General features: G+C 38.0%; 1 pseudogene; it reads left to right on the top strand.

Annotated features, from left to right (window-relative positions):
* The first annotated feature begins 10182 nt into the window (after positions 1 to 10182).
* On the top strand, positions 10183 to 13581 carry LOC116584033 (annotated as a pseudogene).
* The last annotated feature ends 544 nt before the right edge of the window (positions 13582 to 14125 follow it).

Raw genomic sequence — 14125 nt, 5'->3', positions numbered from 1 at the left:
AGGATAAATGAGGCAGAAGAAAGAATTAGTGATATAGAAGACCAAATGACAGCGAATAAAGAAGCTGAGCAAAAGAGGGACAAACAGCTACTGGACCACGAGGGGAGAATTCGAGAGATAAGTGACACAATAAGACGGAACAACATTAGAATAATTGGGATTCCAGAAGAAGAAGAAAGAGAGAGGGGAGCAGAAGGTATACTGGAGAGAATTATTGGGGAGAATTTCCCCAATATGGCAAAGGGAACGAGCATCAAAATTCAGGAGGTTCAGAGAACGCCCCTCAAAATCAATAGGAATAGGCCCACACCCCGTCACCTAATAGTAAAATTTACAAGTCTCAGTGACAAAGAGAAAATCCTGAAAGCAGCCCGGGAAAAGAAGTCTGTAACATACAATGGTAAAAATATTAGATTGGCAGCTGACTTATCCACAGAGACCTGGCAGGCCAGAAAGAGCTGGCATGATATTTTCAGAGCACTAAACGAGAAAAACATGCAGCCAAGAATACTATATCCAGCTAGGCTATCATTGAAAATAGAAGGAGAGATTAAAAGCTTCCAGGACAAACAAAAACTGAAAGAATTTGCAAATACCAAACTAGCTCTACAGGAAATATTGAAAGGGGTCCTCTAAGCAAAGAGAGAGCCTACAAGTGGTAGATCAGAAAGGAACAGAGACCATATACAGTAACAGTCAACTTACAGGCAATACAATGGCACTAAATTCATATCTCTCAATAGTTACCCTGAATGTTAATGGGCTAAATGCCCCTGTCAAAAGACACAGGGTATCAGAATGGATAAAAAAACAAAACCCATCTATATGTTGCCTCCAAGAAACTCATTTTAAGCCCAAAGACACCTCCAGATTTAAAGTGAGGGGGTGGAAAAGAATTTACCATGCTAATGGACATCAGAAGAAAGCAGGAGTGGCAATCCTTATATCAGATCAATTAGATTTTAAGCCAAAGACTATAATAAGAGATGAGGAAGGACACTATATCATACTTAAAGGGTCTGTCCAACAAGAAGATTTAACAATTTTAAATATCTATGCCCCCAACGTGGGAGCAGCCAACTATATAAACCAATTAATAACAAAATCAAAGAAACACATCAACAATAATACAATAATAGTAGGGGACTTTAACACTCCCCTCACTGAAATGGACAGATCATCCAAGCAAAAGACCAGCAAGGAAATAAAGGCCTTAAACGACACACTGGACCAGATGGACATCACAGATATATTCAGAATATTTCATCCCAAAGCAACAGAATACACATTCTTCTCTAGTGCACATGGAACATTCTCCAGAATGGATCACATCCTCGGTCCTAAATCAGGACTCAACTGGTATCAAAAGATTGGGATCATTCCCTGCATATTTTCAGACCACAATGCTCTAAAGCTAGAACTCAACCACAAAAGGAAGTTTGGAAAGAACCCAAATACATGGAGACTAAACAGCATCCTTCTAAAGAATGAATGGGTCAACCGGGAAATTAAAGAAGAATTGAAAAAAATCATGGAAACAAATGATAATGAAAATACAACGGTTCAAAATCTGTGGGACACAACAAAGGCAGTCCTGAGAGGAAAGTATATAGCGGTACAAGCCTTTCTCAAGAAACAAGAAAGGTCTCAGGTACACAACCTAATCCTACACCTAAAGGAGCTGGAGAAAGAACAAGAAAGAAACCCTAAGCCCAGCAGGAGAAGAGAAATCATAAAGATCAGAGCGGAAATCAATGAAATAGAAACCAAAAAAACAATAGAACAAATCAACGAAACTAGGAGCTGGTTCTTTGAAAGAATTAATAAAATTGATAAACCCCTGGCCCGACTTATCAAAAAGAAAAGAGAAAGGACCCAAATAAATAAAATCATGAATGAAAGAGGAGAGATCACAACTAACACCAAAGAAATACAAACTATTATAAGAACATACTATGAGCAACTCTACGCCAATAAATTTGACAATCTGGAAGAAATGGATGCATTCCTAGAAACATATAAACTACCACAACTGAACCAGGAAGAAATAGAAAGCCTGAACAGACCCATAACCAGTAAGGAGATTGAAACAGTCATTAAAAATCTCCAAACAAACAAAAGCCCAGGGCCAGACGGCTTCCCGGGGGAATTCTACCAAACATTTAAAGAAGAACTAATTCCTATTCTCCTGAAACTGTTCCAAAAAATAGAAATGGAAGGAAAACTTCCAAACTCATTTTATGAGGCCAGCATCACCTTGATCCTAAAACCAGACAAGGATCCCACCAAAAAAGAGAGCTATAGACCGATATCCTTGATGAACACAGATGCGAAAATACTCAACAAAATACTAGCCAATAGGATTCAACAGTACATTAAAAAGATTATTCACCACGACCAAGTGGGATTTATTCCAGGGCTGCAAGGTTGGTTCAACATCCGCAAATCAGTCAATGTGATACAACACATCAATAAAAGAAAGAACAAGAACCATATGATACTCTCAATAGATGCTGAAAAAGCATTTGACAAAGTACAGCATCCCTTCCTGATCAAAACTCTTCAAAGGGTAGGGATAGAGGGCACATACCTCAATATCATCAAAGCCATCTATGAAAAACCCACCGCAAATATCATTCTCAATGGAGAAAAACTGAAACCTTTTCCGCTAAGGTCAGGAACACGGCAGGGATGTCCATTATCACCACTGCTATTCAACATAGTACTAGAGGTCCTAGCCTCAGCAATCAGACAACAAAAGGAAATTAAAGGCATCCAAATCGGCAAAGAAGAAGTCAAATTATCACTCTTCGCAGATGATATGATACTATATGTGGAAAACAAAAAAGACTCCACTCCAAAACTGCTAGAACTTATACAGGAATTCAGTAAAGTGTCAGGATATAAAATCAATGCACAGAAATCAGTTGCATTTCTCTACACCAACAGCAAGACAGAAGAAAGAGAAATTAAGGAGTCAATCCCATTTACAATTGCACCCAAAACCATAAGATACCTAGGAATAAGCCTAACCAAAGAGACACAGAATCTATACTCAGAAAACTATAAAGTACTCATGAAAGAAATTGAGGAAGACACAAAGAAATGGAAAAATGTTCCATGCTCCTGGATTGGAAGAATAAATATTGTGAAAATGTCTATGCTACCTAAAGCAATCTACACATTTAATGCAATTCCTATCAAAGTACCATCCATCTTTTTCAAAGAAATGGAACAAATAATGCTAAAATTTATATGGAACCAGAAAAGACCTCGAATAGCCAAAGGGATATTGAAAAAGAAAGCCAACGTTGGTGGCATCACAATTCCGGACTTCAAGCTCTATTACAAAGCTGTTGTCATCAAGACAGCATGGTACTGGCACAAAAACAGACACATAGATCAATGGAACAGAATAGAGAGCCCAGAAATAGACCCTCAACTCTATGGTCAACTAATCTTCGACAAAGCAGGAAAGAATGTCCAATGGCAAAAAGACAGCCTCTTCAATAAATGGTGCTGGGAAAATTGGACAGCCACATGCAGAAAAATGAAATTGGACCATTTCCTTACACCACACACAAAAATAGACTCAAAATGGATGAAGGACCTCAATGTGCGAAAGGAATCCATCAAAATCCTTGAGGAGAACACGGGCAGCAACCTCTTTGACCTCAACCGCAGCAACATCTTCCTAGGAACAACGCAAAAGGCAAGGGAAGCAAGGGCAAAAATGAACTATTGGGATCTCATCAAGATCAAAAGCTTTTGCACAGCAAAGGAAACAGTTAACAAAATCAAAAGACAACTGACAGAATGGGAGAAGATATTTGCAAACGACATATCAGATAAAGGACTAGTGTCCAGAATCTATAAAGAACTTAGCAAACTCAACACCCAAAGAACAAATAATCCAATCAAGAAATGGGCAGAGGACATGAACAGACATTTCTGCAAAGAAGACATCCAGATGGCCAACAGACACATGAAAAAGTGCTCCATATCACTCGGCATCAGGGAAATACAAATCAAAACCACAATGAGATATCACCTCACACCAGTCAGAATGGCTAAAATAAACAAGTCAGGAAATGACAGATGCTGGCGAGGATGCGGAGAAAGGGGAACCCTCCTACACTGTTGGTGGGAATGCAAGCTGGTGCAGCCACTCTGGAAAACAGCATGGAGGTTCCTCAAAATGTTGAAAATAGAACTGCCCTATGACCCAGCAATTGCACTATTGGGTATTTACCCTAAGGATACAAACGTAGTGATCCAAAGGGGCACATGCACCCGAATGTTTATAGCAGCAATGTCCACAATAGCCAAACTATGGAAAGAACCTAGATGTCCATCAACAGATGAATGGATCAAGAAGATGTGGTATATATACACAATGGAATACTATGCAGCCATCAAAAGAAATGAAATCTTGCCATTTGCGACAACATGGATGGAACTAGAGCGTATCATGCTTAGCGAAATAAGTCAAGCAGCGAAAGACAACTATCATATGATCTCCCTGATATGAGGAAGTGGTGATGCAACATGGGGGCTTAAGTGGGTAGGAGAAGAATCAATGAAACAAGATGGGATTGGGAGGGAGACAAACCATAAGTGACTCTTAATATCACAAAACAAACTGAGGGTTGCTGGGGGGAGGGGGTTTGGGAGAAGGGGGTGGGATTATGGACATTGGGGAGGGTATGTGCTTTGGTGAGTGCTGTGAAGTGTGTAAACCTGGTGATTCACAGACCTGTACCCCTGGGGATAGAGTATTATGCCTCCATCAGAAAGGATGAATACCCAACTTTTGTAGCAACATGGACGGGACTGGAAGAGATTATGCTGAGTGAAATAAGTCAAGCAGAGAGAGTCAATTATCATATGGTTTCACTTACTTGTGGAGCATAACAAATAGCATGGAGGACATGGGGACTTAGAGTGGAGAAGGGAGTTGGGGGAAATTGGAAGGGGAGGTGAACCATGAGAGACTATGGACTCTGAAAAACAATCTGAGGGTTTTGAAGGGACGGGGGGTGGGAGGTTGGGGTACCAGGTGGTGGGTATTATAGAGGGCACGGATTGCATGGAGCACGGGGTGTGGTGCAAAAATAATGAATACTGTTATGCTGGAAATAAAAAATAAATAAATAAATAAATAAATAGATAAATAAAAATAAAAAATAAATAAAAAAAAAATAAATAATAAATCCTTCTATTTATGGAATATCAACTTATAAGCTTTCCTCCATATGAACAATGCCAAATACCAGAATAAAGGGTCATCTAATACACATAAAGGATAGAATTAAAGAATTCTGGTAAGCCATTTAAATTTGAAAAATGGTGTTATACTGTTGCTGAGTTGTGGTTTTCAGTTACATAATATCTGATAAGTGTAGAAGTAACATGAGTGTTACGTGAGATGAGAAATGGTATATAATTAAGATATTTTTAAAAGTACAGATAAATACAAATTTGTAAACATAGCATTATGGAGGAATAAAAATAAATGATAGCTACACACTCTAAAGTGAATAAATCTTGGAAAGTTAATAGAGAAGTAAAACAAGGACAGTGCAAAAAGTATGGTACATTTTTATGAAGTTCAAACAAATTCTGTGAAACCATAGATGGACTTAAAGATACTATTATGTATCAAATATTGTGAAAATTAAGCAAGGAAATAGCAAACATAAAATAACCAAAGCATACAAACTTGGGTAGATACAATAGGTGTGCTCATGTTCTACTTCATAAAGAGATGAGTTAATAGATAAATAGAAGTAACTAGACTTTTTAGAAGTTAATAAAACTTTGCCTGTTATTTCTTAGTAATATAAAATATATGGTTTTCTAGCAAAAACGTTTATCTTAAAAATATTTAAAAATAAATTTCAGGCTACTCATAAGGTTATATTTACTTTTCCACTGAAGGAAAAGCTGGTTGTTGTAGTTGTAGTTGTTTGTTTGTTTTAGTCTCCTCCCAGTTTTTATTATTATAATGTGGAATGAGGAATGTTAGATTGAAAAGTGAATTATTTTATAGACAAAAATCGTTACTTGATTCACCTCCTGGTACAGCAGATGGAACTCCTGAAAATATGCCCTTTTGCCTTATGGAAGAGTAACAGTTATGCTTACTTCTGAAACATACTTGGTGGTGGCCCTAAATAGTGACACCATAGTAAACATTTTGAATATTTGCAATTAATTTTTATAGTCATAGGGCTCCAAAAGGCACTGCTGGTATCTTAGCAGGTATTTCAATAAAGCTAAAAGTTGCCTGACTGTTTAAAAATATTAACAAGGCACAAAACATGGCAGAAGTATTGTCCTCAGATATTATTTTTTTCCATATGCTCCTGATTCCAGACATGACAAGTTATTTTTAAAAATTTTTTAATAAAAGATTTTATTTATTTATTTGACAGAGACCACAAGTAGGCAGAGTCAGGCAGAGAGAGAGGAGAAAGCAGGCTCCCTGCTGAGCTGAGAGCCCGATGTGGGACTCGATCCAAGGATCCTGGGATCATGACCTGAGCCGAAGGCAGAGGCTTTAACCCACTGAGCCACACAGGCGCCCCCATGACAAGTTATTTTTGATAGATATATATACAATGTATTTCCCAGTTATAAGAAAAATGGTTCTGCTATTTTTAACCTTTTTTTTAAATTACATAATTTTTTAATTAAAATTTGATTTTTTAATGTTTTACTTTACTTTTCTTTTTTTTTAAAGATTTTATTTATTTATTTGACAGACAGAGATCACAAGTAGGCAGAGAGGCAGGCAGAGAGAGAGAGAGAGAGGGAAGCAGGCTCCCTGCGGAGCAGAGAGCCCGATGCGGGGCTCAATCCCAGGACCCTGAGATCAGGACCCGAGCCGAAGGCAGCAGCCCAACCCACTGAGCCACCCAGGCGCCCCAATGTTTTACTTTTCAATATACTACTTAGAATATAAAACCTATTCCATTTTGTAAGAAGTTTACCATTTAAAAAATGGTAATTTTCTCATTGTGTCTTCCCCTCACATTGCTTTATTTTGAATAAAAAATTTCACAATAAACATAACTGATGCTTTCCTTCTGATGGTCCCTCTGTTGGTCATATTGTATATGAGCCATGACAATTAGTTTTACAAAATTTATTGATGTTTGTTGATATGTTTTATCATAACTAATTTTCCCTCCCTTATCTAGATTCCCCAGCTTTCAGACAGGTGGACACTTCAATAAACCATACTCAAGGGATGTATCAAGTACTTCTTAGACATTCTCTCAGATCCTTGAGGTCTCATTTTGCCTAGGGATTTGCAATAGGTTCTGCCAGAGGCACCACTGTGACAACTGATGTCCATGGTCTATCTCCTGCTAAGCTCAAGAGGTCACTGGTTTCCAAGTTTATCTATACAATTAATGCATTCCAGCAAGTTCTTTTTTTTTAATATTAACAAACTTATTTTAAAGTTTATATGGAGAGGCAAAGACTCACAATAGTCAACATAGTGTTGAAGGAGAACAAAGACTGAGGACTGACTTCAAAGTTTACCATAACTGATGGGGCGCCTGGGTGGCTCAGTGGGTTAAGCCTCTGCCTTCGGCTCAGGTCATGATCCCAGGGGCCTGGGATCGAGTCCCGCATTGGGCTCTCTGCTCAGCAGGGAGCCTGCTTCTCCTCATCTCTCTCTCTGTCTGTCTCTCTGCCTATTTGTGATCTCTCTCTCTGTCAAATAAATAAATAAAATCTTAAAAAAAAGTTTACCATAACGATAATTGTAAGCAAGATATTGTAATACCACAGAAAGACTAGATTAAAGGAACAGAATATATATTATCAATTATATTTTATATTTAATATAAAAGCAAAAGCAATACAAGAGAGCAAAATACAATCTTTTAAACAAATGGTTCTGGAGTAATGGTGAAGCTAAATGTAAAAATATAAAATAAAAATAAAATAAAATAATAAAATAAAATAAATCCAGGCAGATATCATACACTCTTCACAAAAATTAACTCAGATTGGATTATAAACCTAAACATGAAACATGTAGAAGGTAATATAGAAGAAAATTTAAATGACCTTGGTTTTGTCGATAACTTTAGCTACAAAAGCACAAGCACTGAATTTAAAAATGTCTACTCTAGTGAAACACAATGCCAAGAGAATGAAAAGGCAAAGCACAGACTATGAGAAAAAATTTGCAAAATACACATCTGGCAAAGGACTGTTAATCAAAAATACACAAAGACCCCTTAAAACTCAACAATGGGGGGAAAACCTGATTAAAAATGAGCCAAAGACCTTAGCAGATACCTCACAAAAGAAAATATTACAGATGGCAAATAAGCATATAAAAAGATGCTTCACATCATATGTCATCAGGAAAATGCAAATTAAAACAAAAAAGAGACACCAGTACATACCCAGAATCCAGAACACTGACAACAGAACACGAAATGTTGGTGAGGATGTGGAGCAACAGGAATGTTCTTCCATGTCTACTGAGAATAAAGAATGGAAAACAACTTGGCAGTTTCTTACAAAACTAAACATATTCTTGCCAGATGATTCAGCAGTAGCAGTTCTTGGTATTTATCCAAAGAAGATGAAATCTATACCCACAAAGATGTCTATAGTAGTTTTATTCATAACTGACAGAAGCTTGGAAGCAACCAAGATATCCTTCCATAGGTGAAAGGTCAAATAAAGTGTAGTACATGCAAACAATGGAATATTATTTAATGCTAGAGAAATGAATTACCAAGCCATGAAAAGATATGGATATAAATATTTAATAAATATTTGATTTTAGGCTTCTACCAGTCTATCAATAGTATTAGTATATTTTAACAGTGAATGCTCAGCATTCATGAATTTACCTAATAAAATATTTTGGGTTCAATATTTTAAATACTTCAACCTCTATGATTATATTCCTAATAATTTTGAATTGGGGTAAATAAACCTTAATTTTTTGTAACTTGTTTCTTATTGCAAAAGAGCTCAATGAAATTTTAGAAAATAAAAATTTACAAAAAAAAAGTTTAGTTTACTATTGCCAAATAATTTAAAACTTTATCTTATATTCAAATACATATATTTTTCTAAATTGATTTATATGCTACTAAAACCAAACACTTTTAGTTATACTAGATTTCATATCATGCAATCAATGCCAGAAAGCCATCTGGCAATGATTTGTCTTAAATAGAGTTAAGATGGGTGTTATTACAATGCAAGATGGAAACAAAGATAGTATAACAATTGGTGTTACATAACTTTTCCGTTTTGATCAAGCTACTAATCTACAAAAGGCTTTTATCAGTGACAGACTTGAGAATTTAACAAAACTTTTAAACTAGCATGTGCGACTCATTCCTAGAAAACAACACAATCAATAACACTTTATTTAGATTAAATCATGACTATTTCTCCATTTGAATAAAAAAGGTAGCAACCCCAATAAGTTTATTGAACATGAAAAGTTGAAATGCTATAATGCTCCTAAGGAATTAAATGATCCAGTCATGAATTACAAAAAAAGGATATAAATTACCAAAGTGTTTGTATAATTGTAATGTACAACTACTGCCCATTATCGTTCAATAGTGTAGGCTTGTACAAGAACTCTATAAAAGAACTCCACTTCTAAACTGTGGAAAATATGTTCCCTTTCCCCCTATATACAACTATTAAGCCATTCATTTAGCTTTTAAAATATCCACTTAATACAGGCTTTTTACTCATTTGAACAGGCAGCAGGGCTCTATTCTTATTGCTTACATCTGAAGGATAGACTTCTAGCGTAAGAGGTAAAGCCCATAAAGGAGCCCAATAATAACAACAAAATACAGTTTAGTGAGTCCTTACAATCTGCCAGCTACCTTTCTGAGAATACTTCAATTAATAAAACATATAAAATACCTGACCACAAAGAGCTTACATTCTTTTGAAATATAATAGTGAAATAAACCAATAATAGAGGGGCACCTCGGTGGCTCAGTCCATTGAGTGACTGCCTTTGGCTTGGGTCATGATCTCAGGGTCCTGGGATGTAACTCCCCAGCAGGCTTTCTAGGCAGTGGGGTGTTTTCTTCTTCCTCTGCGCACCCTCCCAATTCTCTCTCTCTCTGTCTCCAATAAGAAAATAAACCAGTAATAGAATAATGATTGATGGTTGATGGTGATAAGTGTTACAAAGCAATACAAGAAAGGTAAAAGCCATTGGAGAATGCTGGGATGAAAGTTAATTTTATTTTGTGTTGGGTGGTTATATCTCATTTATGAGATGTTATTTGCACAAAGACCCAGGAAGTGAAGGAGAGTGTTATACAAATATTAAAGGAAAAGATTGCTCTAGGCAGAGCAAGTAAGTCTATAGACTTTGTGTGAACAGCTTGTCTGTTACTTTTGAGGAAAAGCAAGGAGGCCAATGAGGAGTTCATAGTGGTGGAGAGAGGAAGAACGTATTGATGTATGACCTTCTAGTACATTGAAACGCCTTCAGTTTTTATTTAATATGAAAGGGGAAGATACCAAAAGACTTTCAACAGCAGAATAAAATCATCTGACTTGATTTTTAGGTTAAATTGCTGTACCAAAATAAATTTGCAGGGAGAAAGGAGTGCAGTATGCGTGGAAGTGGGGTTATCAATCAAGTCAATAATTCAGGAACATATGACGGTGTTTTTAGCATGCTGGGTGGTAATAGAAGTGGTGAGGTATGGTTTTCATTTTGTATATATTTTGATGGTGAATATTCTGGTGAACAGGATGGGGTATGTGCAGGACAGACAATATCAACATTTATTTTACCTGCACAAACAGAAGGGTGGAGTCTTCATTCCCTGATATGGAGAGAACTCTGAGTTCAAATGTTCTTTCTCATTAAATGGCATAGTGATGATGAGGATTTAGTCAGACAGTGAAAGAGAGCAGTAAGCATAGTGTTAAGCGGTAAGACATTATAATACATTTGAACATCAAAAGACGTTGTGTTGGATCATCTGTTTATGTGAGTAAATAAATAAATAAAGCTTCCTGGGGTTCTGATAGAGGTAAAGAAGACTGCTATATGATCCAAAGGGGCACGTGCACCAAATGTTTATAGCAGCAATATCCACAATAGCCAAACTATGGAAAGAACCTAGATGTCCATCAACAAATGAATGGTATATATATATGCGATGGAATACTATGCAGCCATCAAAAGAAATGAAATCTTGCCATTTGCGTTGACATGGATGGAACTAGAGGGTATTATGCTTAGCAAAATAAGTCAACCAGAGAAAGACACTATCATATGATCTCCCTGATATGAGGAAATGGAGGTGCAATGTGGGGGGTTTGGGGGACAGGAAAAGAGTAAATGAAACAAGATGGGATCGGGAGGGAGACAAACCATAAGAGACTCTTAATCTCACAAAACAAACTGAGAGTTGCCGGGGGGGTGGGGAGGGTAGGGAGAGGGTGGTGGGGTTATGAACATTGGGGAGGGTATGTGCTGTGGTGAGTGCTGTGAAGTGTGTAAACCTGGCGATTCACAGACCTGTACCCCTGGGGCTAATAATACATTATATGTTAATTTTAAAAAAAAGAAGAAGAAGAAGACTACTATAAATCAAATGCTATGGTTTTCAGCAAAGAGTGTGTAATCAGGCATATTTTATTAAAGTAACCAAGTAAAATGATGGTCGAAAATTGGAATAACAGAAAACATAAAAATCAGAGATTTTAAAAAGAGATATGGGATAGTGTAGAGAATATAGTCAATGATATTATAATAGTGTTATATGGTGACAGATGGTGGCTATATTTGTAGTGATCATAGAATAATAATGTATGGAGATACTGAAAACCTGAAACCAATGTAACACTGAATATCAACTATACCCAAATAAAAAAATAGTAAAAATAAAACATTTTAATTTAAAAAGATAAAAAGAGGGACAAGAATTTGAAAAGTGAATTTCAAAAAGAGTAAAGATGAGGCTAAGACATACTCTGAACCTTGAGGAAAACACCATTTTGAAAATTCTTCCCATTTTGAGAAAACTCAAATGAATCAATACCATAAAAGAACCCATTTTAACTGAGAGATGTAATGAATGCTCAAGAAATAATTTTATGACAGGATAATTCTTCCCTATGAAACAGCATACAGAAACCAGGGGAAACACCTGGAAGCAAAATAAACTATACTGAAAATAAGAATTAGGAAAAAGATAAATGATGAAAGATAAGAAAATTAGACCTGCGACAGAGACCTAGTGAAGAGAATTTTTAGCTTGTGGTTTAATGTTTTTGAGGATAATCTAGAGTTCATAACTGCCTTGAGGCAGGCTGGTTGTAGGCAGTTTAGGCAGACCCCTAAGACAGGCCTACTTTGGGCAGGTGGTGTTGGAGGAGGCCATTGGGCTGGACAAAGACAAATCCAACCATTTGACTAAAGTGTCTGTGAAGATGTTGAAGTCAGATGCAACAGAGAAAGACCTGTCAAACCTAATCTCAGAAATGGAGATGATGAAGATGATTGGACAGCACAAGGACACCATCAACCTGCTGGGTCCTGCACACAGGACGGTCCTTCGTACACTATCATGGAATATGCCTCCAAAGACGACATACAGGAGTACCTGCAGGCCCAGAGGCCTCCTGACCTGGAGTACTGTTACAATATCAGCCACAATGCAGCAGAGCAACTCTCCTCCAAGGACCTGGTATCCTGTGCCTATCAGGTAGCCTGAGGCATGGAGTACCTTGCCTCCAAGAAGTGCATACACCAAGACCTGGCCACCAGGGAAGTGCTGGTGACAAAGGACAACATGATGAAGATCTCAGACTTCAGCCTTGCCAGAGATATCACCACATCAGTTACTATAAAAAGATAACCAACAGTGGACTGCCTGTGAAGTGGATGGTCCCTAAGGCCATGTTTGACCAGATCTACATCCACCAGAGTGACTTCTGGTCTTTTGGGGTGATCCTGTGCAAAATCTTCACTCTGGAAGCCTCCCATATCCTGGAGTGCCTGTGGAGGTGGTTTTCAAGCTGCTGAAGGAGTCATTTGATGGATAAGCCAGTAAGTGCACCAGAGAGTTATACACAATAATGAGGGGTGGCTGGCATGTGGTACCTTCAAGCTGCTGGTAGAAGACCTGGATCATACTGTGGCCTTGACCTCCAACCAGGAGTACCCGGACCTGTCCTTGGCCCTGGAACAATACTGTCTATGTTTTCCCAACACCCAAAGCTCCACCTGCTCCTCAGAGAAGAATTCCACCTTCTCTCATGTGCCGTTGCCCAGGGAGGCCTATCTGCCCTGACACCCAGCCCAGCTTGCCAATGGTGGACTCAAATGACTAGTATCCCTATTACTCCTGTCCAGATTCCGTCATAAGCTGTAACCCTTACCCCCCACCCTCCCTGCAAGACTCACTGCCTTCTCCTTTGTCCCTTTCCTACTGGCAGGAGCCAGCTGCCTACCTGAGGCCTTCACCCCTTGAAGTTCACCTCTCTTCCCCTTCCTCTTCCTCCTCCTTACAACCTGCTCATGAAAGAAAGGAACAGCGAGGCAGGTACTTTCTCGTGGCTACTTCCTTCCCTCCCATATGTTGGACCAAGACCCCTCCCTGTCATTTGGTACTGCCTGGACGTCGAGGGAGTGGGAGATGAGGCATGCCAGTGAAAGCTGTCAGAGCTTTCCTGTTTTGATTTTGTCTGCTTAGCATAACATGTAAGACTGAGTTCTGGTGGCAGGGACCTAGTCCTTGGGGCTATAGCACTAGCGAGAGGAGGTCAACTGCTCTGGGCCTTGGCTAAGAGCAACCCCTGCTCCAGAGATATGGTGCCAAGGGCTTATTAATTTTGATACTAATTTGCTTTGCTGACCAAATACCTGGTATCAAAAGATGGGAAGGCAAAGACTGGAAGCAGTGTTGCGACCATGGGGTCCAGCCCCAAACTATGAAGAAAACACAAAGTGTATAAATCTGAGTAAGTATATATTTACACACCTTTTTAAATAGGTTGTTATCAAAGATTTAATCAATGGGTAATATGCTCCTCGTGGCTGGGAAGCATCAGTTGCCATATATTAAAAACAAAGAAAAGAGGT

Source organism: Mustela erminea, unplaced genomic scaffold, assembly GCF_009829155.1.
Source record: "Mustela erminea isolate mMusErm1 unplaced genomic scaffold, mMusErm1.Pri scaffold_68_arrow_ctg1, whole genome shotgun sequence".
In the NCBI taxonomy this organism is placed as follows: Eukaryota; Metazoa; Chordata; class Mammalia; order Carnivora; family Mustelidae; genus Mustela; species Mustela erminea.
Note: the sequence above shows the minus strand (reverse complement) of the source record. Positions and strands in the feature narration are given on the sequence as shown.